The sequence below is a fragment of the Neodiprion fabricii genome, chromosome 1 (assembly GCF_021155785.1).
Source record: "Neodiprion fabricii isolate iyNeoFabr1 chromosome 1, iyNeoFabr1.1, whole genome shotgun sequence".
Classification (NCBI taxonomy): domain Eukaryota; kingdom Metazoa; phylum Arthropoda; class Insecta; order Hymenoptera; family Diprionidae; genus Neodiprion; species Neodiprion fabricii.
Window position 1 is genome coordinate 1,150,122 of NC_060239.1, and position 6,227 is coordinate 1,156,348.

Genomic DNA, 6,227 nt, shown 5'->3' on the forward strand with positions numbered 1-6,227 from the left:
GCTGCGATCAACGCATCGAAAGTTACAGCCAAAAAACGAAAACCTGAAGTTTCGACATTTTTCAGCAGGTGCTTTTTTCCTCGTATCTTCTCTCCCGTTGATCCCACGCTCCTGTTGCTGCGTTTTCTGAGTTCCTAGGGGTCCAATTGGTCGGAAGAGAGTCATACGAATCAATTCTGAGACGAAAAATTTTTTGGTCAAAAAAAAAGGAAGGTTAACCCCCTTTGTATTTTTGGCGAAAATTTTCGCGATTTTGAAAAGTGCTGGAATCAACTCTTTCAGACACTATTCCGACGTAATTTTGCGAGAGAAATCGATTGGGCGCAGTCCCAATACGCTGCGATCAACGCATCGAAAGTTACAGCCAAGAAACGAAAACCTGAAGTTTCGACATTTTTCAGCAGGTGCTTTTTTCCTCGTATCTTCTCTCCCGTTGATCCCACGCTCCTTTTGCTGCGTTTTCTGAGTTCCTAGGGGTCCAATTGGTCAGGAGAGAGTCATACGAATCAATTCAGAGACGAAAAATTTTTTGGTCAAAAAAAAAGGAAGGTTAACCCCTTTGTATTTTTGGCGAAAATTTTCGCGACTTTCAAAAGTGCTGGAATCAACTCTTTCAGACGCTATTCCGACGTAATTTTGCGAGAGAAATCGATTGGGCGCAGTCCCAATACGCTGCGATCAACGCATCGAAAGTTACAGCCAAAAAACGAAAACCTGAAGTTTCGACATTTTTCAGCAGGTGCTTTTTTCCTCGTATCTTCTCTCCCGTTGATCCCACGCTCCTGTTGCTGCGTTTTCTGAGTTCCTAGGGGTCCAATTGGTCGGAAGAGAGTCATACGAATCAATTCTGAGACGAAAAATTTTTTGGTCAAAAAAAAAGGAAGGTTAACCCCCTTTGTATTTTTGGCGAAAATTTTCGCGATTTTGAAAAGTGCTGGAATCAACTCTTTCAGACACTATTCCGACGTAATTTTGCGAGAGAAATCGATTGGGCGCAGTCCCAATACGCTGCGATCAACGCATCGAAAGTTACAGCCAAGAAACGAAAACCTGAAGTTTCGACATTTTTCAGCAGGTGCTTTTTTCCTCGTATCTTCTCTCCCGTTGATCCCACGCTCCTTTTGCTGCGTTTTCTGAGTTCCTAGGGGTCCAATTGGTCAGGAGAGAGTCATACGAATCAATTCAGAGACGAAAAATTTTTTGGTCAAAAAAAAAGGAAGGTTAACCCCTTTGTATTTTTGGCGAAAATTTTCGCGACTTTCAAAAGTGCTGGAATCAACTCTTTCAGACACTATTCCGACGTAATTTTGCGAGAGAAATCGATTGGGCGCAGTCCCAATACGCTGCGATCAACGCATCGAAAGTTACAGCCAAAAAACGAAAACCTGAAGTTTCGACATTTTTCAGCAGGTGCTTTTTTCCTCGTATCTTCTCTCCCGTTGATCCCACGCTCCTTTTGCTGCGTTTTCTGAGTTCCTAGGGGTCCAATTGGTCGGAAGAGAGTCATACGAATCAACTCTGAGACGAAAAATTTTTTGGTCAAAAAAAAAGGAAGGTTAACCCCTTTGTATTTTTGGCGAAAATTTTCGCGATTTTCAAAAGTGCTGGAATCAACTCTTTCAGACACTATTCCGACGTAATTTTGCGAGAGAAATCGATTGGGCGCAGTCCCAATACGCTGCGATCAACGCATCGAAAGTTACAGCCAAAAAACGAAAACCTGAAGTTTCGACATTTTTCAGCAGGTGCTTTTTTCCTCGTATCTTCTCTCCCGTTGATCGCACGCTCCTGTTGCTGCGTTTTCTGAGTTCCCAGGGGTCCAATTGGTCGGAAGAGAGTCATACGAATCAATTCTGAGACGAAAAATTTTTTGGTCGAAAAAAAAGGAAGGTTAACCCCTTTGTATTTTTGGCGAAAATTTTCGCGATTTTCAAAAGTGCTGGAATGAATCAATTGTGGCGCTATTCCGACGTAATTTTGCGAGAGAAATAGATTGGGCGCAGTCCCAATACGCTGCGATCAACGCATCGAAAGTTACAGCCAAAAAACGAAAACCTGAAGTTTCGACATTTTTCAGCAGGTGCTTTTTTCCTCGTATCTTCTCTCCCGTTGATCCCACGCTCCTTTTGCTGCGTTTTCTGAGTTCCTAGGGGTCCAATTGGTCGGGAGAGCGTCATACGAATCAATTCTGAGACGAAAAATTTTTTGGTCGAAAAAAACGGAAGGTTAACCCCTTTGTATTTTTGGCGAAAATTTTCGCGATTTTCAAAAGTGCTGGAATCAACTCTTTCAGACACTATTCCGACGTAATTTTGCGAGAGAAATCGATTGGGCGCAGTCCCAATACGCTGCGATCAACGCATCGAAAGTTACAGCCAAAAAACGAAAACCTGAAGTTTCGACATTTTTCAGCAGGTGCTTTTTTCCTCGTATCTTCTCTCCCGTTGATCGCACGCTCCTGTTGCTGCGTTTTCTGAGTTCCCAGGGGTCCAATTGGTCGGAAGAGAGTCATACGAATCAATTCTGAGACGAAAAATTTTTTGGTCAAAAAAAAAGGAAGGTTAACCCCTTTGTATTTTTGGCGAAAATTTTCGCGATTTTCAAAAGTGCTGGAATCAACTCTTTCAGACACTATTCCGACGTAATTTTGCGAGAGAAATCGATTGGGCGCAGTCCCAATACGCTGCGATCAACGCATCGAAAGTTACAGCCAAAAAACGAAAACCTGAAGTTTCGACATTTTTCAGCAGGTGCTTTTTTCCTCGTATCTTCTCTCCCGTTGATCGCACGCTCCTGTTGCTGCGTTTTCTGAGTTCCCAGGGGTCCAATTGGTCGGAAGAGAGTCATACGAATCAATTCTGAGACGAAAAATTTTTTGGTCAAACAAAAAGGAAGGTTAACCCCTTTGTATTTTAGGCGAAAATTTTCGCGATTTTGAAGAGTGCTGGAATCAACTCTTTCAGACACTATTCCGACGTAATTTTGCGAGAGAAATCGATTGGGCGCAGTCCCAATACGCTGCGATCAACGCATCGAAAGTTACAGCCAAAAAACGAAAACCTGAAGTTTCGACATTTTTCAGCAGGTGCTTTTTTCCTCGTATCTTCTCTCCCGTTGATCCCACGCTCCTGTTGCTGCGTTTTCTGAGTTCCTAGGGGTCCAATTGGTCGGGAGAGAGTCATACGAATCAATTCTGAGACGAAAGATTTTTTGGTCAAAAAAAAAGGAAGGTTAACCCCTTTGTATTTTTGGCGAAAATTTTCGCGATTTTCAAAAGTGCTGGAATGAATCAATTGTGGCGCTATTCCGACGTAATTTTGCGAGAGAAATCGATTGGGCGCAGTCCCAATACGCTGCGATCAACGCATCGAATGTTACAGCCAAAAAACGAAAACCTGAAGTTTCGACATTTTTCAGCAGGTGCTTTTTTCCTCGTATCTTCTCTCCCGTTGATCCCACGCTCCTTTTGCTGCGTTTTCTGAGTTCCTAGGGGTCCAATTGGTCGGAAGAGAGTCATACGAATCAATTCTGAGACGAAAAATTTTTTGGTCAAAAAAAAAGGAAGGTTAACCCCTTTGTATTTTAGGCGAAAATTTTCGCGATTTTGAAAAGTGCTGGAATCAACTCTTTCAGACACTATTCCGACGTAATTTTGCGAGAGAAATCGATTGGGCGCAGTCCCAATACGCTGCGATCAACGCATCGAAAGTTACAGCCAAAAAACGAAAACCTGAAGTTTCGACATTTTTCAGCAGGTGCTTTTTTCCTCGTATCTTCTCTCCCGTTGATCCCACGCTCCTTTTGCTGCGTTTTCTGAGTTCCTAGGGGTCCAATTGGTCGGGAGAGCGTCATACGAATCAATTCTGAGACGAAAAATTTTTTGGTCAAAAAAAAAGGAAGGTTAACCCCTTTGTATTTTTGGCGAAAATTTTCGCGATTTTCAAAAGTGCTGGAATGAATCAATTGTGGCGCTATTCCGACGTAATTTTGCGAGAGAAATCGATTGGGCGCAGTCCCAATACGCTGCGATCAACGCATCGAAAGTTACAGCCAAAAAACGAAAACCTGAAGTTTCGACATTTTTCAGCAGGTGCTTTTTTCCTCGTATCTTCTCTCCCGTTGATCCCACGCTCCTTTTGCTGCGTTTTCTGAGTTCCTAGGGGTCCAATTGGTCGGGAGAGAGTCATACGAATCAATTCTGAGACGAAAAATTTTTTGGTCAAAAAAAAAGGAAGGTTAACCCCTTTGTATTTTTGGCGAAAATTTTCGCGATTTTCAAAAGTGCTGGAATGAATCAATTGTGGCGCTATTCCGACGTAATTTTGCGAGAGAAATCGATTGGGCGCAGTCCCAATACGCTGCGATCAACGCATCGAATGTTACAGCCAAAAAACGAAAACCTGAAGTTTCGACATTTTTCAGCAGGTGCTTTTTTCCTCGTATCTTCTCTCCCGTTGATCCCACGCTCCTTTTGCTGCGTTTTCTGAGTTCCTAGGGGTCCAATTGGTCGGAAGAGAGTCATACGAATCAATTCTGAGACGAAAAATTTTTTGGTCAAAAAAAAAGGAAGGTTAACCCCTTTGTATTTTAGGCGAAAATTTTCGCGATTTTGAAAAGTGCTGGAATCAACTCTTTCAGACACTATTCCGACGTAATTTTGCGAGAGAAATCGATTGGGCACAGTCCCAATACGCTGCGATCAACGCATCGAAAGTTACAGCCAAAAAACGAAAACCTGAAGTTTCGACATATTTCAGCAGGTGCTTTTTTCCTCGTATCTTCTCTCCCGTTGATCCCACGCTCCTGTTGCTGCGTTTTCTGAGTTCCTAGGGGTCCAATTGGTCGGAAGAGAGTCATACGAATCAATTCTGAGACGAAAGATTTTTTGGTCAAAAAAAAAGGAAGGTTAACCCCTTTGTATTTTTGGCGAAAATTTTCGCGATTTTCAAAAGTGCTGGAATGAATCAATTGTGGCGCTATTCCGACGTAATTTTGCGAGAGAAATCGATTGGGCGCAGTCCCAATACGCTGCGATCAACGCATCGAAAGTTACAGCCAAAAAACGAAAACCTGAAGTATCGACATTTTTCAGCAGGTGCTTTTTTCCTCGTATCTTCTCTCCCGTTGATCCCACGCTCCTTTTGCTGCGTTTTCTGAGTTCCTAGGGGTCCAATTGGTCGGGAGAGAGTCATACGAATCAATTCTGAGACGAAAAATTTTTTGGTCAAAAAAAAAGGAAGGTTAACCCCTTTGTATTTTTGGCGAAAATTTTCGCGATTTTCAAAGGTGCTGGAATGAATCAATTGTGGCGCTATTCCGACGTAATTTTGCGAGAGAAATCGATTGGGCGCAGTCCCAATACGCTGCGATCAACGCATCGAATGTTACAGCCAAAAAACGAAAACCTGAAGTTTCGACATTTTTCAGCAGGTGCTTTTTTCCTCGTATCTTCTCTCCCGTTGATCTCACGCTCCTTTTGCTGCGTTTTCTGAGTTCCTAGGGGTCCAATTGGTCGGGAGAGAGTCATACGAATCAATTCTGAGACGAAAAATTTTTTGGTCAAAAAAAAAGGAAGGTTAACCCCTTTGTATTTTAGGCGAAAATTTTCGCGATTTTGAAAAGTGCTGGAATCAACTCTTTCAGACACTATTCCGACGTAATTTTGCGAGAGAAATCGATTGGGCGCAGTCCCAATACGCTGCGATCAACGCATCGAAAGTTACAGCCAAGAAACGAAAACCTGAAGTTTCGACATTTTTCAGCAGGTGCTTTTTTCCTCGTATCTTCTCTCCCGTTGATCCCACGCTCCTTTTGCTGCGTTTTCTGAGTTCCTAGGGGTCCAATTGGTCAGGAGAGAGTCATACGAATCAATTCAGAGACGAAAAATTTTTTGGTCAAAAAAAAAGGAAGGTTAACCCCTTTGTATTTTTGGCGAAAATTCTCGCGACTTTCAAAAGTGCTGGAATCAACTCTTTCAGACTCTATTCCGACGTAATTTAGCGAGAGAAATCGATTGGGCGCAGTCCCAATACGCTGCGATCAACGCATCGAAAGTTACAGCCAAGAAACGAAAACCTGAAGTTTCGACATTTTTCAGCAGGTGCTTTTTTCCTCGTATCTTCTCTCCCGTTGATCCCACGCTCCTGTTGCTGCGTTTTCTGAGTTCCTAGGGGTCCAATTGGTCGGAGGAGAGTCATACGAATCAATTCTGTGACGAAAAATTTTTT